Source organism: Pseudophryne corroboree, chromosome 1 (assembly GCF_028390025.1).
Source record: "Pseudophryne corroboree isolate aPseCor3 chromosome 1, aPseCor3.hap2, whole genome shotgun sequence".
Classification (NCBI taxonomy): domain Eukaryota; kingdom Metazoa; phylum Chordata; class Amphibia; order Anura; family Myobatrachidae; genus Pseudophryne; species Pseudophryne corroboree.
Genome location: NC_086444.1, coordinates 1019182109 through 1019207312, shown reverse-complemented (window position 1 = coordinate 1019207312; position 25204 = coordinate 1019182109). Strand labels below are relative to the sequence as shown.

The following is a 25204-nucleotide window of genomic DNA, read 5'->3' as shown; positions in this document are numbered from 1 at the left end:
CCGTCGTCATAGTGTCATACTAGTTGTTACGAGTATACTACTATCTCTTTATCAACCAGTGTACAGTGCGGTAGTTCACGGCTGTGGCTACCTCTGTGTCGGCAGTCGGCAGGCAGTCCGTCCATCCATAATTGTATTATTATTATAATATATACCACCTAACCGTGGTTTTTTTTTCATTCTTTATACCGTCGTCATAGTGTCATACTAGTTGTTACGAGTATACTACTATCTCTTTATCAACCAGTGTACAGTGCGGTAGTTCACGGCTGTGGCTACCTCTGTGTCGGAACTCGGCAGGCAGTCCGTCCATCCATAATTGTATTATATACCACCTAACCGTGGTTTTTTTATACCACCTAACCGTGGCAGTCCGTCCATAATTGTATACTAGTATCCAATCCATCCATCTCCATTGTTTACCTGAGGTGCCTTTTAGTTCTGCCTATAAAATATGGAGAACAAAAAAGTTGAGGTTCCAAAATTAGGGAAAGATCAAGATCCACTTCCACCTCGTGCTGAAGCTGCTGCCACTAGTCATGGCCGAGACGATGAAATGCCAGCAACGTCGTCTGCCAAGGCCGATGCCCAATGTCATAGCACAGAGCATGTCAAATCCAAAACACCAAATATCAGAAAAAAAAGGACTCCAAAACCTAAAATAAAATTGTCGGAGGAGAAGCGTAAACTTGCCAATATGCCATTTACCACACGGAGTGGCAAGGAACGGCTGAGGCCCTGGCCTATGTTCATGGCTAGTGGTTCAGCTTCACATGAGGATGGAAGCACTCAGCCTCTCGCTAGAAAAATGAAAAGACTCAAGCTGGCAAAAGCAGCACAGCAAAGAACTGTGCATTCTTCGAAATCCCAAATCCGAATTCCGAGCCCACCCGCTGGCGGTGATGCAGGGCAGTCTGGAGCGACTGCTGATGCTGACATCTGGTCCGGACTGAAGGACCTGACAACCATTACGGACATGTCGTCTACTGTCACTGCATATGATTCTCTCACCATTGATAGAATGGTGGAGGATTATATGAGTGACCGCATCCAAGTAGGCACGTCACACAGTCCGTACTTATACTGGCAGGAAAAAGAGGCAATTTGGAGGCCCTTGCACAAACTGGCTTTATTCTACCTAAGTTGCCCTCCCACAAGTGTGTACTCCGAAAGAGTGTTTAGTGCCGCCGCTCACCTTGTCAGCAATCGGCGTACGAGGTTACATCCAGAAAATGTGGAGAAGATGATGTTCATTAAAATGAATTATAATCAATTCCTCCGCGGAGACATTGACCAGCAGCAATTGCCTCCACAAAGTACACAGGGAGCTGACATGGTGGATTCCAGTGGGGACGAATTGATAATCTGTGAGGAGGGGGATGTACACGGTGATATATCGGAGGATGATGATGAGGTGGACATCTTGCCTCTGTAGAGCCAGTTTGTGCAAGGAGAGATTAATTGCTTCTTTTTTGGTGGGGGTCCAAACCAACCCGTCATTTCAGTCACAGTCGTGTGGCAGACCCTGTCACTGAAATGATGGGTTGGTTAAAGTGTGCATGTCCTGTTTTGTTTATACAACATAAGGGTGGGTGGGAAGGGCCCAAGGACAATTCCATCTTGCACCTCTTTTTTCTTTTATTTTTCTTTGCGTCATGTGCTGTTTGGGGAGGGTTTTTTGGAAGGGACATCCTGCGTGACACTGCAGTGCCACTCCTAGATGGGCCCGGTGTTTGTGTCGGCCACTAGGGTCGCTTGTCTTTCTCACACAGTCAGCTACCTCATTGCGCCTCTTTTTTTCTTTGCGTCATGTGCTGTTTGGGGAGGGTTTTTTGGAAGGGACATCCTGCGTGACACTGCAGTGCCACTCCTAGATGGGCCCGGTGTTTGTGTCGGCCACTAGGGTCGCTTATCTTTCTCACACAGTCAGCTACCTCATTGCGCCTCTTTTTTTCTTTGCGTCATGTGCTGTTTGGGGAGGGTTTTTTGGAAGGGACATCCTGCGTGACACTGCAGTGCCACTCCTAGATGGGCCCGGTGTTTGTGTCGGCCACTAGGGTCGCTAATCTTACTCACACAGCTACCTCATTGCGCCTCTTTTTTTCTTTGCGTCATGTGCTGTTTGGGGAGGGTTTTTTGGAAGGGACATCCTGCGTGACACTGCAGTGCCACTCCTAGATGGGCCCGGTGTTTGTGTCGGCCACTAGGGTCGCTGAGCTTAGTCATCCAGCGACCTCGGTGCAAATTTTAGGACTAAAAATAATATTGTGAGGTGTAAGGTGTTCAGAATAGACTGAAAATGAGTGTTAATTATGGTTATTGAGGTTAATAATACTATGGGATCAAAATGACCCCCAAATTCAATGTTTTAAGATGTTTTTTAGGGTTTTTTGAAAAAACCACCCGAATCCAAAACACACCCGAATCCGACAAAAAAAATTCGGTGAGGTTTTGCCAAAACGCGGTCGAACCCAAAACACGACCGCGGAACCGAACCCAAAACCAAAACACAAAACCCGAAAAATTTCAGGCGCTCATCTCTACTAGATAGGCCAAGTGTTTATTATAAGCTGTCAAAACTCTATGAGTTTAATATTGTTATTATAGTATTTATTACTATAGTAAATCTGTATAACCCAACAGATTAGTATTTTAATAATTATTTGATAATGAGTACATACACAATTCTAACTAACAAAATTTCTCAGAATTAAATGTTGTAGCAGTTACAAGTAAGTCATCCTCTCTGCCTTTTCTTGAAATTCTGCTTCAAGGAGTGTTTCTAGTTTTGCTCAAACCAAATAGTCTCTTTGCATTTCTCAGTACATTAAATTATAGTAGTTTTTTTAAGTTACTCATCACATTTAGCAGTGTCTCTTGACTGTCTTTCCAACAGTGAACATACACTTATGTAAAGTGGATTAAGGAGGTGCTCAGGCATCTTTGCAACATCACTTATAATTCTTCAGGAATTTAAAGGGGGGAATTCAAATGTTTAAAAAGTCGTTTGGGTGTCTGTTTTTTCCTGTCTATTAGATATGAAAAAACAGACACCCAAGTGACTTTTCAAACAAATGAATATCCCCCAAATTCTTTATTTTTAAAGTACAGTAGGTTGTTATGTTTGAAGGTAGAAAATGCTGTGGTAAGATTAGTAAGGAAAATAAGCTATTACATCAGTCGTACTTATCTACACTTTTTCTTTTGAACAACAAAACTTTCCCTATAAAATGTATTTTCATTGAAACAAACCTGCTATTATTTTAATTTCCCTAATATATTTTCACTTTTCTTCTAGCTCTTAAAATATGACAACATTTTTTGTCTTACAATATGTAATTAAAATAATGATATAGCCTAACAAAATGTGCATTTGCTTATTGCTTGAAACATATATTTGTAAGTTTTAAGGCTGATTACAAAAATGTGTTTATTTACCACTCATTTTAGAAAGTGATGATTTTTCCTTTTTTATTCAATACATGGCAAACACTTATTTCTTGTAGGTGATGTGAAACAATAATAATAATAATAATAATAATAATAATAATAATATTTTAGATCTAATTATTTAATCCATATTCACCAGTATTACACATAATGAAAAATGTAGGGCATTGTTTTTGGCTAATATCTTCATATTTATTTGTGTGTTTATTTATATTATGTGGGCTTCCCATAATGCAGTGATGTGGCACTCAACAGTAGTCTTAATTGCATGATCCACACTTAATGATTATTGCCTTTTATGATATGATATTATGTAATCTACAGCAGTGGTTCACAAATGTTTTTGAATCACGGCGCCCTAGAGTATGAGATTTTTTTCACGGAACCACTAGGCCAAAAGCTTCTTCTTGAGAAATTTAGAAAGAAATATTGAATAAGTAAAGTGCATTTATATGTCATCCTTAGGTTTAGTTGTGTGGTGAGGGACAAGATTTGCTTCTGTTTGTCCACACATGTTATGATTGGCATCCACCAGCACTGGTTTGTCTATTACATTGACCATGAATTGATCCTGGACAATCAATCCAGGGCACCCCTGCAAGTGTCCTGCGGCATCCAGGGTTCCTAGGCACACAGTTTGGCAACCACTGATCCTACAGTATAAATTATATGATATATTCTAATCTTGTACTTAATATATAATTTAATGTTTTAAAAATTATATATATTCTACTTATATTTTACAATTTTTAAAGACAGAACTAAACTGTAATAATATAGCAAAGAAATAGAAGGTAAGGGCTACTACTGTCAGGAGTATATAATATTAGTAATTTAGCATTCCTTTTATTTATTCTCATACCTGTAGGATGTAGTCAAATGCAATATTCTAGACGTTTCATACATTTAAGGTACATTATTGCTTAGATCGTTCTACAGAGCATATTTGAAATTATATAAAAAAAGACAGATCATGCAATACAGTTCCAATAGTTTATTGTACTAAGAATGCAAACTATATTAAAAGTAAGACTCAAAGTTTAAATATGAGTGAAATGATGTTTAAACTCCCTCTTTACTTTAGAAGTTTAAAAAACATCATTTATCACCCAACTCTGAAGTATTCAATTACAAGAAATGTTAATTGCATTCATTCATTAACAATTCATTTAGGATCTTCATTAAAACCAGCAGGGCTTTAACTAGCCAGGTGATTTGGAAGGCAGGAATCCATGTTCAAAAGCTGCTTTGATTTTGTTTCTGGGCCATTGGAGTGTGATCATCCTGGAGGTGACACTTCCAGTCTCTGCAGGAAAGATACAGTCTAAATATCGCTTTTAACTCAAGTGCAAAAGCCTTGGCGCCACATTTTACATTTGCTCATATTTCTTCTTGCCTCTGTTGGATATCTTTGCCTATGAGCTATTAAATAAGTATTTAGTATGTTATTCATTTTTTCTTTTATTAGTTATAAGCAATATATCTGTAGAGTTCCATGAGGTGCAAAGAATTAGTTCTACACTACTAAATGATATGTTCCTATTATGAAAACACGCAAATAGATGGTTATAGAAAGTGTTATTCTATCAGATAAAACTACAGCCCACAGTGGGAAATTTATTGTTTAAGTGACTATTGAGGACTGTAGGAGATGCACACAACAATTAGATATAATTAAAAGAGAAAGTTTATACTGTAATTTCAAGTGTGTGTGTGTGTATATATATATATACACACACACACACACACACACACACACACACACACACACACACACACACACACTCACATTTTTATATACACTTGTTTTTCTGTGGTTCTATTTATTGCAACATAATAGGTTTACAAAATTATGATTTCCATACTGTTTTAACATTTTTATATGTTGTATATAATCACAGGCTCCGGACTTTGAGAGGTCCATGAGGTGCAAAGAAATAAAAATAAAGTTAAATATGTGTGTATGTATGTATGTATGTATGTATGTATGTATGTATGTGTATGTATATATATATATATATATATATATATATATTGAACTTTGTGATTATCAGCACTCCTATTCATTTACTATATTTAAAAGGTGCCAGATCTGATACATTTTCAATGAATCACAAACACATGATGACCTATGTGAACCCTATACAGTCATTTTCTTCAATTGTCCAGCTTTATTTCTTAGTAATAAAATCAATATTTTTAAATTTACAATTTTTAAAAAGGTGAAATTGTATATGTATCTTTTTCTTATTGTATCTTATTGTTTCTTATTTCTTATTGTATTGTAGCCATCTTTATTGTATAATAAGCCATTGTATAATAGGTTATCTTCATTGTCATGAAAGATTAAAAGAAAAAGAACTTTCATAGTTTTATTGTGATTTGTTATATTGCAATTAATATTACTACAGGTTTTGTTGAAACATATTTGTTTATTAGCAATCTGTAGCTGTAGCTGCAAGTATAAAGAGATGTCTGTAATTTTAGAGATACCCTTTTCAACAGATAATTTTACTGCATTGATTATACAGTACTCGTAAGATTTGACATTTTGTTAATGGACTATGGAACAGCGCTAATTTTTTGGCTATATTCCTGTTGTGCTATAATAAGACTCCTAAAGAGTAAAAATCATTTTTTTATATGCACTCAGCCTCCAAAAATAAACTCTTATACATTGCATTAATTCTGTTTTCTTCAGAAGTATCATGTTGCTATTTTAGATTTTTATGTATGAGAAGCGTTTAAGAAGACACGTGTGTGGTGAAAAAAGGTAATTCCTTTTAACCTCTATAATTGTCAGTGTAGATAGCTTAGTAAAATAATCCATTTAACAAAGAGTGTAATACATAAAAGTCAGAGATTAGGTATAATAACTATGGTATTTATTAGTTTCATTTAAATTGAAAATCTGGTACAAAATATGGTACATAGAGAAATTAAGTACAGTATATGCCGGTTTTAAAAATAAATAAATGAGATAAATAGAATTTTCTTCTCTCTATTTACATATACTCAATTTACGCTAATCAGTGGCATTCCAATACAGACTGTTGTGCTATACTACAGCATGTATCTTTTGTAACATTTAATTCTATTCTTTGAGTGGACACACACTGAATATACAGTAATTGCACTTTTACTAGTTGATATACTGTATATATCCTCTTAAAATGAATCATATACGCAGCAGGATGTAATGGAGTCCGAGATCACTAGAGGTACGGGATTCTGCCCCATCTCCAACTTTTTTTAAAAAGGGTAATCACTTACAAGGCATGGTTTTGCCTTGCAAGTGATTGCCCCTTTAAAATAATGTCAGAGATTGGTCGGCATCCCACACCTCATGGCCTAATTCAGACCTGATCGTAGCAGCAAATTTGTTAGCAGATGGGCAAAACCATGTGCACTGCAGGTGGGGCAGATGTAAGATGTGCAGAGAGAGTTAGATTTGGGTGGGGTGTGTTCAATCTGAAAACTAAATTGCAGTGTAAAAATAAAGCAACCAGTATTTACCCTGCATAGAAACAATATAACCCATATTGACATGTTCAAAATGTTGACATTATGCATATCTACACTATGAACAGCTTCCTATTGGAAGCTCTGCTTGCTACTTACACAGGGCTGCAGTCTCAGGTGAGAAAACTTCTCTCCATGAGGGACTGTCTGTCAGAGTGTAATAAGCACAGTAGGAGCTTCTAGCAGGATGCCTGCACTGGCTCACACACCAGGTGTACTGTGCTTCTAGGGGTAGCCATAGAAGCTGTTAAGTCTGCTAAAAAGGTCTTGTGCACATGCATATTTTTTCTTCCGCTCATTAGATTTAGTCAACTCTGGCTGCAGCTTCAGCACGGCAGCCCCCAGGCTGTTAATGGTACGAACCGCCACTAATTATGACTATATGAGGATTAGGGTTACGGTAAGGGCTACATTTGGGGTTCGGGCTATGGTTAGGATTAGGTTATGGTTAGGGTTATGGTTATGGTTAGCTGGTCAACATTCTCGCAGTTGACATGCATAATGTTGTTATGTTGAACATGAAAGTACAAAATATCAAAGCAGATTGGCGTTAAAAATTCAAATGGATATTCCAATAATAATTACACGAATAACCGGGAACGTGTTAAAAATATGGACTTTTACTACATCCAAACAGTAAAAAAAATACACACTTTCACATAATTTAAATAAATACAATGGACATAAAAAGGGGTGATCCGTCAGCCTCTCGCCATAAGTGGGTGCTGTGGTGGGCTAATGCCAGTAGAGCAAAAGGGTCCCAGGCTAAGTATCTTGTACCACTGCAGACAGTGTGTGAGCATAAAGGCTGTAGGTCAAACAGTGCCCCAGGTATAGGTAGCAAGCTGTCTGTGCAATGCGTTCCAGATAAGTTGAACATGTCATTAACTAGTGTCGTTATTTTCTGCAGATTTAGAAATTTCGCATTTTAGTTCACTTGTAGTGAAATTAGTAATTAGGATTAGTTCTTTGGCATGGCTAAGTAGCAAAATCCATGGCTATTTGGCATGGTATGGGGATGGATGTTTGTGGACACATCTTTATGCACCTCTGTATGGCCCTAATTTTGAGTTGATCGCAGCATCAAATTTGTTAGCAGTTGGGCAAAACCATGTGCACTGCAGGGGAGGCAGATATAACAGAGAGAGTTAGATTTGGGTGGGGTGTGTTCAAACTGAAATCTAAATTGCAGTGTAAAAATAAAGCAGCCAGTATTCACCCTGCACAGAAACGAAATAACCCACCCAAATCTAACTCTCTTTGCAAATGTTATATCTGCCCCACCTGCAGTGCACATGGTTTTGCCCAATTGCTAACAAATTTGCTGCTGCAATCAACTCAGAATTACCCCCTATGTTGTTATTGATTCAATTACAACATTTGCAGATGAGATTTAATATGATTTGTAAACCATTTTTTGTTGTCTGTGTTTGAAAAAATGTTTGTTAGGTATGTACAGTATGTTCTTTTACCAATGTTTAGTCTGAAAAGTGTAATATTTTGATAGCTTGCTACTACTCATGTACATGACTTGGCTGTTTCTATGTTGACAAGTTTATGACTTACTAGTCTCCTCTTTCCTTCTCTGTTCCTTTCCCTTCCACATTGTTTGTTTACTTCTCCCATTTTTTACATAACTATATGTGCATATATGACATTGTCAACCATTCACTTCTGCTCTCATTTTTGGCACCTTTTTTTACTTTTTGCACTACAAGTTAATGGTATTTACTGTACATGATGTCTTACTCCTTTATGTTCTTACCCTCTTCTCTCTTCTCCTTTGCTTCTCCCTCAGCCAATACTCCCTTTCCTCCAACAATGGTGTTGTGAGCTTGTAGAGGGAAGCAGACTAATATTATCTTTATTGTGAGGTAAACAATTTTTAAAGACCTTTTTTTCCTCAGGGGGGGGGGGGGGGTTTGATACCCTAATTCATAGCAAGATTCCATTTACTCTCCCCAAATCTATATGGGATCTTAATAGATGCTTCCTTATTGTTATTGGTACTCTTTGCTCCTAATTGTTCATGTTTATCTCTGTTTCTGCAACTAACCAAAAACAGGGCCCTTTGTTTGTTATTTGTTTTAATGCATTGGACAGGTTGTGCAGTGACACATGAAATTCAGTGGAGACTTTAACACAGTTTTGGAACCTGCACTGGACATTTCTGCCTTCCTCTCCGTGTTCTCCTTAGAAGCATGCTTTGTATGATATGGTTGTGAATTAAAAGATTAACAGTATATAGTCAATAGGTTGACAGGGTCAAAAAGTCAACAGATTGATGGACGAAATGGACTCAGATTGACAGGACCAAAGTTTGAGATGTCAATGGTCGACACAAAAAAGGTTAACACATTTTTTGTTATTTTAATCCTACCCCTAACCTTAACCCTAAACCATACCTAGCCCCTAGTGCCTGACCCCCCCTTCCATCTGGTGCCTTACCCTAATCTCCCCCAGGGCAAGAGAAATAAGTGGTCCTCCAGCTGTGGTAGAACTACATATCCCAGTATGCCTTGCTATATACCCATGATAATACTGTTGTAGGGCATGATGGTATGTGTAGTTCAACTGCAGCTGGAAATCTGCTTATTGCTCACTCCTGCCCTAGTGCCTAACCATAAATGTTCCCTCCAGCAGACTAACTCTAACCCTTCTCCAAGTCTCCAAGGGTAAGTTGATCGCTTGCTAGCTATTTTTTGCAGCGCTGCGATCAGATAGTCGCCACCTATGGGGAAGTGTATTTTCACTTTGCAAGTGTGCAAATACTTGTGCAGCTGAGCAGTACAAAAAAGTTTTGTGCAGTTTCTGAGTAGGTCTGAACTTACTCAGCCTGTCCAGTCCCGGAATTGACGTCAGACACCCGCCCTGCAAACGCTTGGACACATCTGCATTTTTACAACCACTCCCTGAAAATGGTCAGTTGCCACCCATAAACTCCTTCTTCCTGTCAATCTTTGTCACAACTGAGGGCCTGAGCTGACGGGAGGCAGCCTCAGTTGTAGGGGCTGAGATGTACCGGAACCTGGGAGGTTGTATCAGACCCCTGGACATGTAAGTAACATGAATAATAACTGCCCGAAGGCGTGACCACGACAACTTAGATAAAAGTCAATGATGTTTATTATGACAACTCCGCATCACAGCAGCAATAAAAGAAAACGTAAAAGTCAGCAAAGAATAAATACAGTTCCTGAGTACTACAGCATGGCAGGAGCCACAGGGCACTGGTAGTGTGAGATAGTTCTTATGATCTTCTAGATGGAAAGTCCTTACCAGGCCCGGCTGTAGCAATGGAGATAACCCAGGATTATACCAGCTGGTGTTCCAGGAAGAGCTGGGTTGCTGAAGGTAAAACAGCTGCTGTGGATACTGGCTGGAACCAGACTGTTGTTAGCACGGAGTGGATACTGGCTGGAACCAGTTAAATAATAAATGAACTTTGGGAGCGATGAAATGTGAACTGAAATGTAGAACTTGAGAGCGGAGAAATAATAATTCCGGTGGAGAGTGGTAAAGTGTAGAAAGGACACCGGCCCTTTAAGGGAAGCTGTACTCTGCTGGAAGCTGAGGCTGGAAGCAGGTAGTGTTGTAGCTGGAAACAGATGAATCCACAATGGATTGGAGAGTCAGGCTACACCGCAGGTGGAATGCTGGTGCGGGTCTCTATGGTGGAAGTCTTGAGACAGGAGCTGGAACCTGGAAGACAATCATAGAAGAGAGACAAACAGGAACTAGGTTTGACAACCAAAGCACTGACGTCTTCCTTGCTCAGGTACAGCTTACTTATACCTGCAGCAAGGAAGGGGTTGGCTAGGCAATTATGCAAATCAACAACACAGACAGCAGATTGGTGGAAATGATCAGATGACAGAATCCAAGATGGCTGCGCCCATGCAGACACTTGGAGGGAAGTTTGGTTTGTAATCCATGTGGTCTGGGAAACAGTAATGGCGGCGCCGGCCACCGGAGACAGGAGACGCCAGGCTGATAGATGCACATTTAACCACGCGGGCACAGCGGAGGCCGCGGCCGATGAAAAGACCACTCTGTATGTGGAAACTCAGGAACAGCGGAATCCGGTCCTGGAACGCTGAGCCCGCCTTAGGAGGCATCTGAAGGGTAAGTAATGGCGTCCAGATACCCGGATCGTGACAGCACCCCCCCCTTTAGGAGTGGCCCCAGGACACTTCTTAGGCTTTAAAGGAAACTTTGCGTGGAAATTTCGGACCAAGGCAGGAGCATGGACGTCAGAGGCATTGGTCCAAGAGCGTTCTTCAGGACCATAGCCCTTCCAGTCAATGAGATACTGAAGTTGACCGTAACGGTGACGTGAGTCCAGGATCTTGGCCACTTCATACTCAACGCCTCGTTGAGTTTGGACTTTCGGAGTTGGTGGAAGTGAGGAATGAAACCGATTCAAGATTAGCGGTTTCAACAGGGAAACATGGAATGTCCTGGGTATTTTTAAGAAGGGAGGTAACTGGAGTCTGTAAGCAACAGGATTGATGACTTGATCAATTTTGAAAGGACCGATGTAGCGAGGTGCAAACTTCATACTGGGAACTCTTAACCTCAAATTCTTCGTGGATAACCATACCCGATCACCCACCTTGAGAGCAGGAACTGCTCGACGCTTCTTATCCGCAAACTTCTTGTACCTGAACGATGCCTTGAGCAGAGCTGATCGTACGCTCTTCCAGATATTGGCAAACTGATGCAAGGTGATATCCACTGCGGGAACAGAAGTTGCTGGAAGCGGTTGGAACTCAGGGACTTTAGGGTGGAATCCAAAGTTGGTGAAGAATGGTGTTGAAGAAGATGAAGAATGATACTGGTTGTTATGACAGAACTCGGCCCAGGGAAGTAATTGAACCCAGTCATCTTGAGAGGAGGACACATAGATGCGGAGGAAGGCCTCCAAGTCCTGATTCACCCTCTCAGTTTGACCATTGGTCTGAGGATGGTAAGCCGTGGAAAACTTTAACTTGACTTGGAGGACTTGACATAAACTTCGCCAGAATTTGGCTGTGAATTGAACTCCTCGATCTGAGATAATTTCTTCTGGAAGACCGTGGAGTCGGAAGATCTCTTGTATGAATACTTGAGCCAACTTGGAAGCTGACGGAAGACCGGTGAGAGGAATGAAGTGTGCCATCTTGGTGAACCGGTCAACTACCACCCAGATGGTATTGAACTTGTTGCACATGGGCAAATCTGTAATAAAATCCATCGACAAATGGGTCCATGGTCGACGGGGAACAGATAGTGGAACCAGTTGCCCCGCAGGCGACTGGCGGGATACTTTATGTTGAGCACACTTTGGGCAAGATGCAATAAACTCCAAAACGTCCTTTTTCAGAGTTGGCCACCAATAGGACCTAGAGATAAACTCCAGGGTTTTTTGGATACCTGTATGTCCGGCAAAACGGGAAGCATGGGCCCAATGCATGAGCTTCTTCCTTAGTGTCGGCTTCACAAAACTTTTCCCTGATGGGGGCGTAGAGTCCATCCCTACCGTGGAGAATGCCAACGGATTTATAATAGGATGCTTGTCTGAAGACTCTGACTCATTTTCTTGCTCCCATGAGCGGGAAAGGGCATCGGCCTTGCGATTCTGAGAGCCCGGACAGAACTGGAGTTTAAAGTCGAACCTGGAAAAGAAAAGTGCCCATCTGGCCTGACGAGGGTTGAGACATTGTGCGCCTTTTAGATATAGAAGGTTCTTGTGGTCTGTAAGGATGGTGATTGAATGAGAAGCTCCCTCCAACAAATATCTCCACTCCTCTAGAGCGAGCTTGATGGCTAGCAACTCCTGGTCGCCAATGGCATAGTTGCGCTCCGCTGGGGAGAACTTCCGTGAGAAGAAACTGCAAGGATGTAAATGACCATCTTTAGCCCTCTGAGATAACACCGCTCCTACTCCAACGGAGGAGGCATCCACCTCTAAGATGAAAGGAGAGTCGATGTCAGGCTGTTTCAGGACAGGTGCAGAGATGAACCTCTGTTTTAAAAGATGAAAAGCTTGCATGGCTTCTTCAGACCACTTGGATGGGTTAGCACCCTTCTTGGTGAAAGCAGTAATAGGCGCCACAATGGTGGAAAAGTCTCGTATAAACTTTCGGTAATAATTGGCGAACCCTAAGAACCTCTGGACCCCTTTGAGGGTTAAGGGTACCGGCCAATTCTGGATTGCTTGTAGTTTCTCAGGATCCATCTCTAGTCCGGAACCGGACACAATGTACCCTAGAAACGGAATGGACTTGACTTCAAAGACGCATTTCTCTAATTTGCAGTAGAGATGATTGACACGGAGACGGGACAGAACCTCCTTTACCCAGAAACGATGTTCCTCTAAATCGTTGGCAAAAATGAGGATATCATCTAGATAGACCACGACATGACGGTATAGAATGTCTCTGAAGATCTCATTGACGAAATGCTGGAAGACAGCTGGAGCATTGCTCAATCCGAAGGGCATGACGAGGTACTCATAATGTCCGTCACGGGTGTTAAATGCGGTCTTCCACTCGTCACCCTCACGGATCCGGATGAGATTGTATGCACCTCTCAGGTCCAGCTTTGTAAAGATGGTAGCTCCGCTAACTCTGTCAAAGAGCTCAGTAATCAGGGGTAAAGGATAGCGGTTCTTGATGGTAATGTCGTTCAAACCTCTGTAGTCGATGCACGGCCGCAGACCACCATCTTTCTTCTTTACAAAAAAGAAGCCTGCGCCGGCTGGAGAAGAAGAAGGTCGAATGAACCCCTTTGCTAGGTTCTCTTTAATGTATTCCTCCATAGAATGTGTCTCGGGGAGAGACAACGGATAAGTTCTGCCTCGAGGTGGAACCTTCCCTGGAACGAGATCAATCGGGCAGTCCCATTCTCTATGAGGAGGAAGGATATCAGCAGAAGCTTTACTGAACACATCCGTGAAATCTTGATATGGAGGAGGTGGAACATCAGACGACCTGGGGGAGGAAGAACAGACAGGCAACACTTTAAACAAACATGTCTTAGTACAGGAGGAACCCCATGCCAGGATTTGCGTAGTCGTCCAATCAATTGTAGGGTTGTGAAGACGGAGCCATGGAAGGCCCAGGACCACAGGATGTGTGGCTCTTGGAATCACTAAAAATGAAATAAGTTCGGAATGAAGAACTCCCACTCTCAGACGAACTGGTAGAGTCCTTAGAGAAATAACTGTATCAAAAATTTTACTGCCATCCACAGCAGTTAAGGAAAAGGACGAAGGAAGTCTCTCGGTGGGTAGGGACCACCGTTTAACATAGGCTTCAGTAATAAAGTTCCCAGCTGCTCCGGAATCCAGGAGGGCAATGACGTTCTGATAACGTTGAGCAACTTGAAGCGAGACTGGGAGGTTACAATCTTGAGGAGATGGAGAGGAGATCATTACTCCTAGCCGGCCCTCTCCTTGGCGAGCTAGGATTTGGAGTTTCCCGGACGTTTGGGACAGGCATTAATGGTGTGAGACGGAGCTGCACAATACAGACAGAGAAACTCGGAGAGACGTCTTCGGCGCTCAGCAGGAGTTAAACGGGAACGGCCAATTTGCATGGGTTCATCTGTAGTTGGTGACAGTTGGCGAGGAGGAGGAGTAGAAGATTTTGGAGCAGATGATCTTCCACGCTCAGTTGCTCTCTCTCTGAAACGCAAGTCAACTTTCGTACAAAGTGAGATTAGCTCATCTAACTTGGAGGGTAAGTCTCTGGTAGCTAACTCATCTTTAATACGCTCGGATAAACCATGCCAGAATGCAGCATACAGGGCCTCGTCGTTCCATGCCAGTTCGGATGCCAGGATCTGGAACTGTATAAGATATTGTCCTACAGTACGTGATTCCTGGCGTAAACGGAGAATCTCAGACGAAGCTGAAGTTACCCGGCCTGGCTCGTCGAAGATGCGCCTGAATGTTGACACAAATGCAGTGTAAGAAGATAGCAGGGTGTCGGACCTCTCCCATAACGGTGATGCCCAATCAAGGGCTGAGCCACTGAGAAGAGAAATAATGTAGGCAATTTTTGTACGGTCACTGGGAAAATTGCCAGGTTGTAGCTCAAACTGAATCTCACACTGGTTGAGAAATCCCCTGCAGAATCTTGGAGATCCGTCAAATTTTGCTGGCGTTGGAAGATGAAGACGTGGAGCAGAAATGGGTAAGGTGGGTGGGGTTATAGCTGGAGTCACTGTGGTTGACGCACCAGACGCGCCTGATCCACGGAGAGTTGTCTGAATCCCATCCAGCCGAGTAGAGAGATCCTGGAGACAGCGGATGATGTGGCCCTGTGCAGCCTCCTGATGTTCTAGTCGGGCTGCCAGTTCTTGCATCGGCCTGGCCGCTTGATCCTGGTCTCCGGCTGGATTCATTAGGTCAGTGCTTACTGTCACAACTGAGGGCCTGAGCTGACGGGAGGCAGCCTCAGTTGTAGGGGCTGAGATGTACCGGAACCTGGGAGGTTGTATCAGACACCTGGACATGTAAGTAACATGAATAATAACTGCCCGAAGGCGTGACCACGACAACTTAGATAAAAGTCAATGATGTTTATTATGACAACTCCGCATCACAGCAGCAATAAAAGAAAACGTAAAAGTCAGCAAAGAATAAATACAGTTCCTGAGTACTACAGCATGGCAGGAGCCACAGGGCACTGGTAGTGTGAGATAGTTCTTATGATCTTCTAGATGGAAAGTCCTTACCAGGCCCGGCTGTAGCAATGGAGATAACCCAGGATTATACCAGCTGGTGTTCCAGGAAGAGCTGGGTTGCTGAAGGTAAAACAGCTGCTGTGGATACTGGCTGGAACCAGACTGTTGTTAGCACGGAGTGGATACTGGCTGGAACCAGTTAAATAATAAATGAACTTTGGGAGCGATGAAATGTGAACTGAAATGTAGAACTTGAGAGCGGAGAAATAATAATTCCGGTGGAGAGTGGTAAAGTGTAGAAAGGACACCGGCCCTTTAAGGGAAGCTGTACTCTGCTGGAAGCTGAGGCTGGAAGCAGGTAGTGTTGTAGCTGGAAACAGATGAATCCACAATGGATAGGAGAGTCAGGCTACACCGCAGGTGGAATGCTGGTGCGGGTCTCTATGGTGGAAGTCTTGAGACAGGAGCTGGAACCTGGAAAACAATCATAGAAGAGAGACAAACAGGAACTAGGTTTGACAACCAAAGCACTGACGTCTTCCTTGCTCAGGTACAGCTTACTTATACCTGCAGCAAGGAAGGGGTTGGCTAGGCAATTATGCAAATCAACAACACAGACAGCAGATTGGTGGAAATGATCAGATGACAGAATCCAAGATGGCTGCGCCCATGCAGACACTTGGAGGGAAGTTTGGTTTGTAATCCATGTGGTCTGGGAAACAGTAATGGCGGCGCCGGCCACCGGAGACAGGAGACGCCAGGCTGATAGATGCACATTTAACCACGCGGGCACAGCGGAGGCCGCGGCCGATGAAAAGACCACTCTGTATGTGGAAACTCAGGAACAGCGGAATCCGGTCCTGGAACGCTGAGCCCGCCTTAGGAGGCATCTGAAGGGTAAGTAATGGCGTCCAGATACCCGGATCGTGACAATCTTCTTGCAATTGGCTATGTGAATGGATTCTTTGTTAAATCCATCACCCAGCACCGATCCGCTTTGTACCCGTACGACGCACCTGCGCATTGTGGTGCATACGCATGCATACTTTTGCTGAGTTTTGACCTGATCACAGCGCTGCAAAAAATAGCTAGCGTACGATCAGGTCGGAATGACCCCCAATGTACCTATCCCTAACCCCTAACCCTAAAAATCATGAAAAGCCATGTGTTTACTATTTCCCTGTTGACCATTTGCATTTTGCCCATTTGAATCTGTGGACTTTTTGATCCAGTCGAACTTATGGGCACTACACACTTGTCAACTCGCTGCCAAGCTGCTCGATGGCCAATAGGGCTGGCGGGTGACCCGGTGGTGGGGGGGAGGTGACCGTGTGGAGTGAAGTTTCTTCACTCCCCCCGTCACTCGGCTCCATAGCAGTGCATGCTAATATGGACAAGATTGTCCATATTGGCCTGCATGCATAAGAGACGTGACACCAATGATGAATGAGCATGGGGCCACGCATCATTCATCGTTGGTGCCTTCACACTGAACGGTATGAATGAGTTCTTGTTCATTAGTGAACGAGAATGTTCATATCGTTCAGTGTTATCTGCCAGTGTGTAGGGCCCATAAGTCCATGTCAAACATTTAACTGTTGACCTTTTGACCATGTCAACCTTTTGACCCTGTTGACCTATTGCCTGTTGCCCATCTGGTGTTAACCAATTGACTGTCTATCTATTGATAGGAACAGTGGGCAAGCTGTTGGAGGTGATTCCCAAATGGACCCCATGGCACTTGAATAATAGAGAAACAAGCCATTAACAACTACCAGCAATTAAAGAGAGACCACAGAAGTTTCCACAGGGATTGATAAATACTGTTACTCTCAGGAGGCTGTCTGATAACAGCAGCTTTTTATGGAAAAATAGCGAATACTACATTGAACTTGGAAGGTGCCCTTATCTGGAGTTCTCTGCTACTTCTAGACTAAGAAATTGGTGGTAGTATACCTAATATACTATTCCTCATTTTGATACCATGTACCCTATTTATTTGAGACTGTTGCAGCAATTATTTGTTACTAAGTAGCATTCTATATTCTCATATTTATTATATCTATTTTTTGTGTTTGTATAGTTGTGTAATAAATGGTAAATAAGAAGCTTTATGTGAAATATCAAAAAAGCAGACCAAAATCATTTGATCCATGCAAGTTTTCATGAATGGATTCATTTTTTTTCCAAGCGAGATTGTGAATGAATTTCATGACTTCTATGAGGCATTCTACAATCTGCCCAGATGTCGTTCTCTTTCTGGTTTGCTGCATGATGATACAGATGAATACATTGCATCAGCTTCACTACCTAAACTTTCAAACTCCCACCATGCTTTCCTCAACTCAAACATAACTGTGGAAATACTGCAGGTGGCTATTAAGTTTGACATCTTCCTCTATTTCAGGTCCTGAAGGCCTCCCTCCGCAATATTATAAAAGGTTTTCTAGTTGTTTTTTTTAACTACATTTCTCTTAAGTTTTCTGTGATATTTGGTTCAAATATACCTCAACATGGGTTAATATTATTGCTAGTCAAAACTAAAGCTCTTCTGCTAATTATTGACCAATTTATCTTCTTAATTTGACTGTAAGATTTACATTAAAGTTCTTAACTAATAAATTGAACACACTCCTACCCTCCTTGATAATTCCCCTCACTTTCCTTTCCTTCCCTTTTATCACACCTACAGCCTCCCTTCTTCTTTCTCAAGTTAAAAATTAGTCTCAGAACCTTGGCTTTGTATTATACAGCAGTATTCTCATACATCTTACGTCAATACACCACGCAGCAGGAGATGCCTGGCGTGAGTGAGCTGACAGATCCCGTGCAACTCCATTAGTGTTGGGCATAATTTTTGGCCGAAAATGCAACTTATTCACATCACTATATGAACAGGATGCACAAGCAGACTCTGCTGGTTAAAATGATAAGTGGCGTGTCTATATTCTCTGGTACGTTACAGTGTTTTCTAGGTAAAACACTATAGCATATAAAATTTCCTCTGCAGATATAGCCATTGTCGCATACAGAATATACTGTCGATATGCACATATCATTTTAATCAGCATAACCTCATAGTGGCTATATCTGACTAGCTATGCCGAGCTGTGTATTTAGCCACCGCATTCACTGCGAGTGGTGCATATCTAAAGTGCGCATGTGCTTTAGACGGGCATATCTATATTCTCTGTGTGTTTGCAGCTAGAACTGCATACGAAATGGTACGTTACAGTGTTTTCTAGGTAAAACACTATAGAATATATTTTCATCGACAGATATACAGTAGCCATTGTCACATACAGAATATACTGTAGGCATGCCACATAAAATTTTAATCAACATAAGCTGCTTGTGCATCCTACAGATGTAGCCATGCTCATTGTGGCTACATCTGCCTAGCTATGCTGAGCTGTGTATTCAGCCACTACATTCACTGCTAATGGTGCACGTCTAAGGTGTGCATGTGGCCTAGATTGGCATGTGGTCACGCCTATCAAGCACGAATACCCTGAGATGTAGCCACAATGAGTGTGGCTACATCTATATTTGCACCCTTTGCAAATAAGAGGCTTTTTAATGGAAAAGGTCACATGTAAAGATGCTTGCCACTACCAAACCATGGCATGGCGTGATTAGAAGGGCTGTTTAACATGCAGGAAGGCTAGATGCAAGTGGACACATCTGTATAAGTAATCTTGTTTTTATTGCTATCACTGCCCTTACTTGAATAGAAAATATTCACACAAAAAAATAGTAATTTCCAATAAAAAAATGTACATAGGATTTTCAAGTAGTTAAAAGGACACATTCATCTGGGAAGATTCTAAGTAATTTTAAAATAATCTTGACATATCAAATATATGTTATTCTTTGAAACCATTTTAAGTATCCACTAAGAATTGTTATTCTACCTTGTCACATTTTATATATTTTCATCATTTATAAACCCTTTAATTGTAAAGAAGACATGTTCTATACTAGAAGATAATAAAACACCTATGTGCATATTATTATTATTACAGGTTGAGTATCCCATATCCAAATATTCCGAAATACGGAATATTCCGAAATACGGACTTTTTTGAGTGAGAGTGAGATAGTGAAACCTTTGTTTTTTGATGGCTCAATGTACACAAACTTTGTTTAATACACAAAGTTACTAAAAATGTTGTATTAAATGACCTTCAGGCTGTGTGTATAAAGTGTATATGAAACATAAATGAATTGTGTGAATGTACACACACTTTGTTTAATGCACAAAGTTATAAAAAATATTGGCTAAAATCACCTTCAGGCTGTGTGTATAAGGTGTATATGTAACATAAATGCATTCTGTGCTTAGATTTAGGTCCCATCTCCATGATATCTCATTATGGTATGCAATTATTCCAAAATACGGAAAAATCCGATATCCAAAATACCTCTGGTCCCAAGCATTTTGGATAAGGGATACTCAACCTGTATTATTATTATTCATAAACATACTTATACTCAACAGCTACAGTCTTCCACTATGCATGCATTTTAGAAACGTTTATTTTTTCAGAAGCATACACAGCTTGACTGCTAATCATCTCTTCAGTAAATGAAGAAAGAGATGACACTGTTGATGGCCATATCAATAGTAACCAAATAAACCATAAAATATGTTAGATTGTTATGGAACATCAAATCAAGGCATTAAAATAAATAGCATTCTCAATTTTTATCATATATTAAAGCAATTCTATTTAACTATGTAATACTTATTAATGTTCACAGTTTAATTGAAATTATATAATTTATGCACTATTCTTTGCACGCTTTTTGCGATCGGGTAGCTGATCAGCCAACAAAAAAGAGGACAGGAGTGACTGTCTGATACTTGGAACACCTCCATACAATACACAAGTGGTTCTAAAACTGGGTGCCATGGCACTCTAGAGTGCTGAGGGTCACTTGCAGGGATGCCACATGTTGGTTGTCCAGAAACAAATCAACTTATTTATGGTCAATATAACAGGCAAAACCAGTGCTGTTCACTGACAATTATAAAGCATATGGACAAACAGAAGCACAACCCAGTCCACAACCATACAACTGAACCTAAAGATGATAGGTAAGCACAATTTATTTAAGTTAATATTTTTTGCTGAATTCTTAATAATAAACTTTTGTCCCAGGTGTGCCATGACAAAAAATGCTAATACTCTAGTATGCCATGATTCAAGTAAGTTTGGGAACCACTGCTCAGCATGTTGTATAGAGGCAATCTGCACTCACAGCCTGAATTTGGCTGAAAGATGGTCGGGTGGATCAGACAGATTTGAAATCCAAACTTATTTTTCCAGATCAATTTCTAGCATTTTTAGGTTGGGAATGATCATTGGTCAGTATCAGTATGATACATTAAATTGCTCATACCAGTCATTTATTGTTAATAGTAGAATAATACATTTTATGATAACTGAAGAAGAAGAGTAGATAGAAGCCACCTGTCAGGTATCGTTCCTTCAGTTTACTGCAACTCAGTATATCTAATATTAAAAGGAAACACTTAATTTTTTTTTGTCTACTACAAGATTAGGGAGGCCAATCCTGGCATCGGGATCGGCAGGATCCCGAGATTTAGGGCCAAAAACAGTCGGGATTCAATCCCTGGGATTGAGGGATCAGCATTGCGCATCCTCAGGCTCCCCAGCGCTGCATGACAGTTCATGCTGCGCCATCCCCCATCACCTGCCGCTGACTGCCAAGAGAGACAGATGTTCCCCACCTGCCTGCTCATGGTGTATGGTTAGTTATATGTGCGGGGCAGGCGGGTGCGGGGCGGGCGAGGGGGGCAGACACATAGGGAAAAGCCAATCCCAGGTATCCCAGGAATCCCGGAATTGACCATTTTTCAATCTCGTTACCCGGGATTTAAAAAATGGCCCGGGATTGGTCTCCCTATACAGGATGTAACACATATCTACCCTTAATAATTTATCTACAGACATCTCCTAATCGTCTACAATTTTTTTATAATTGATCACATTATGTAAACTATTTAGTCAAGAAATGTCATCATATAATTCTTTCAGGGCACTCAGACTTCCAGTCTGTTAGCATTATATATCAGATGGCCTAAGGATTGTCAACTGCCATTCATGGGAAATTTAGCACCATTTAACCTCAAGCTCTGTAACATCTAAGAGAAATAGACTTTTCATCTTTTAGCACTGACACTTTATTTTTCAAAAATATTTTTGTGACTGCAGTTTCTTGTTGGTTTAGCACCTAAAACAACATTCTCTTTGTCCATATATACAGGTTGAGTATCCCTTATCCAAAATGCTTGGGACCAGAGGTATTTTGGATATGGGATTATTCTGTATTTGGAATAATTGCATACCATAATGAGATATCATGGTGATGGGACCCAAGTCTAAGCACTGAATGCATTTATGTTACATATACACCTTATACACACAGCCTGAAGGTCATTTGAGCCAATATTTTTTATAACTTTTTGCATTAAACAAAGTGTGTGTACATTCACATAATTCATTTATGTTTCATTTACACCTTATATACACAGCCTGAAGGTCATTTAATACAGTATTATTAATAACTTTGTGTATTAAACAAAGTTTGTGTACATTGAGCCATCAAAAAACAAAGGTTTCACTATCTCACTCTCACTCAAAAAAGTCCGTATTTCGGAATATTCCGTATTTCGGAATATTTGGATATGGGATACTCAACCTGTATTTGTATAGTTGTTTAACAACTATCATAAATATTTACATTCTGTAAAACTTTCTAATGGAGCTAAATAGAATTACATTGTAAGCTTTCTTCTATTTATGATACAATGACCATTATGATATTAAAATATAGATTCTTTACAGCTTTGTTTTCCTTTTTTTTTTTTCCTCTTTCCCTGTGTGCACCCAGGTTATTTTCCACCAGTATGACTTATGATTCACCAAACCAGGTAAGTAAGTTTACTTACCTGGATTTACCACTCGGTCGGTGTAACTGTGGGTCCACTAATGTGTTAGTCAGGTGTGTACAAACTCCCCAAATTTTGTCCTTCAAAGAACTTTAAAATTCCCAGATGGACAATGTCTTATCCTGGTGGGCTCCACAGGGACTCCGTAAATATCGTTAGTTAATCTATATGCTTCCAATACTGGTCAAAGCTCCTTTTTCTCTAGTTATTTAGGCTAATAGAAAAGCTTCTTCAGGGACATCTGATAATAGGTGGTGACTTTAACGCAGTCTTGGATCCCACCATTGATAAAACCACTGTACGGCAATCAAAACACTCACCTGAAGTTCTGTGCACATCACAGACTCTTTATGCTAGTTTGAATAGGCTATCAGTGATATACTCCTGGCGCCTGAAAAACTCATCGGCCAGAGAATACATGCACATTTCTGGTCCCCACCAAATTTATTCTAGAAACTAATATGATTTTTGTCTTTCATTCTATTGCCTCTTTGGTCACTGCAGCGGGTATTACACCTTTTTCATGGACAGACAATGCTATTTTACTTGATACCCTCTCTTTTCAGCACAAATCCTGTACATGGCGCTTCGATGATAATATGCTATTAGATTCTTCTATTTTTCAAGACATTAAATCTGCTATCGCCAAATACTTTGAGATTAATTAATTTAACGAGATTGCTAAAGGGACTATCTGGGAGGCTGATGAAGCCACGATCGGAGGTAGATTTATTAGTATGGCAGCCTTTCATCAGAAAAAAGCCCAGAGGGAAATTTCCCAATTAGAGACTGAAATCTCATTACTTCTTGACCAACATAAACATCACCCCACATCGGCTTTACTTGTTCAAGTCAATTCTCTCAGAGGCAGACTTAATGCTATTCTATCTTGTAAATCAGCTAACATCCTAAAAAGAACTCCAACAGAAATAGTATGATAAGGCAGACAAAGTGGATTCAGTTCTTGCCAGTAAACTAGGGCAGAAGAAGGTATCTAGTGTGATCTCTAAAATCAAGAGACAGGGCTCAGGGGAACTTACTTATGACCCCCAACAAATAGTGTCAGAATTTCAGGCCTATTATGAAAAATTGTATAACTTGCCTAGCCCTCCCTCTCAACACAGCTTGTCGACAGCTCTCTCTATGTCCGCCTTCTTTTCCAGTGGCTTGCTACCTCAACTAAATGATCAACACTTGCTGGCTCTGAACGCGGACATATCTGAGGAAGAAATTTCAGCTGCCATCAAGGGACTCAAATCTTCCTCTGCACTGGGTCCATATGGATTTACCCCCCAAAACTACAAGAAATTTGCATTGATGCTTACTCCCCTTTTGAAAGCCTTTTTTAATGACCTTATAGATGGTGCTTCCTTTGACCCACTAACCTCCTTGGCCAACATCGTTGTGATATCAAAATCGGGTAGGGACCCGGAATTCGTCTCTAATTACAGACCTATCTCATTACTTAACATGGACATTAAAATCTACGTGAAATTGTTAGCAAACAGATTAGGTCCACTGCTACCTATGCTGGTCCATCCAGATCAAGCGTTCAACAACACGAGGTGCATGATCATTTTGATCCACGCAATCCACAAACAAACAACAAACACAAACGACGATTAGATGATGAGAAGGTGTTCAAGTGGATCCAGTGGCCCTTTATGTTTTATACTCTGCAGTCCATAGGTATATCTGAATGGTTCCTCCATGGAATTGCCATCCTCTATAATAAACCTAGAGCAGCTGTGTTGGCCAATGGGGTTGCTTCCACACCCTTCTTGATATCTAATGGTACCCATCAGGGGTGCTTCTTGTCCCCTCTTATATTCACCCACTCAAACCTTTTGCGGCATGAATTTGTGTCAACCCCAACATACGAGGTATCAAAATTGGACCCATTGAACATTTAATTGCCGTCTATGCAGACGACGTTTTACTCATGATTTCTGACCCTACCCATTCTCTTCCTCATTTGCTCTGAGAAATTGAGGATTATGGGGCACTATTTGGGTACAAGATTAATACATTAAAAATGGAGTTCCTTGACTTTTATATTCCACAACATATTACAAAATCCCTAGAGCAATATTTCCACTTTAGTTGGAACAGACGGCATCTTTCTTATTTAGGTGTTTCACCAAAATTTACAGGCAGCTCTATCAAGCTACCTAACCCAAAATATTACCTCAGTTTCAGAGGGATCTTGAAGACTGGGGAGGCTATCATAGCTTTCGGATCGGCCGCATTAATGCCATTAAAATGAATTTATTACCAAGATTACTATATCTATTTCAAACATTACCAATCCTTGTACCTCTCTGTGTCTTCAAACTCCTCCAGCACATTGTAATGAAATGTATCTGGTCTAAGAAAAAACTCAGAGTGAAGTGCTCAGTAATTCAGAGACACATCTCAGAGGGGGGCTTAGATGTTCCTAATTTAAAATTTAAAATCTTACTGTTTAGCGGCTAGATTGGCACAATGTATTTTATGGAATAGACCCACCTATGAGAGGGTATGGGTTGTGGTAGAACCCAATGTTCTTAAGTTGCACTCCGTATCCTTTATTATGGCTTC

General features: G+C 40.9%; 1 long non-coding RNA gene across 3 annotated transcripts in view; it reads left to right on the top strand.

Moving 5' to 3' along the window:
- Positions 1 to 17736, top strand: part of LOC134983910 (uncharacterized) — an 81042-nt gene extending 63306 nt beyond the window's left edge. Inside the window, exons 1-3 of one of the 3 annotated variants that reach the window (XR_010191701.1) lie at positions 6163 to 6223; positions 8771 to 8846; positions 17337 to 17733. This is a non-coding gene — a long non-coding RNA (uncharacterized LOC134983910). Of the gene's footprint in view, positions 1 to 6162; positions 6224 to 8770; positions 8847 to 17336 lie in introns of those variants that run through there. The other 2 variants (XR_010191699.1, XR_010191700.1) reach the window with 2 other exon arrangements.
- The last annotated feature ends 7468 nt before the right edge of the window (positions 17737 to 25204 follow it).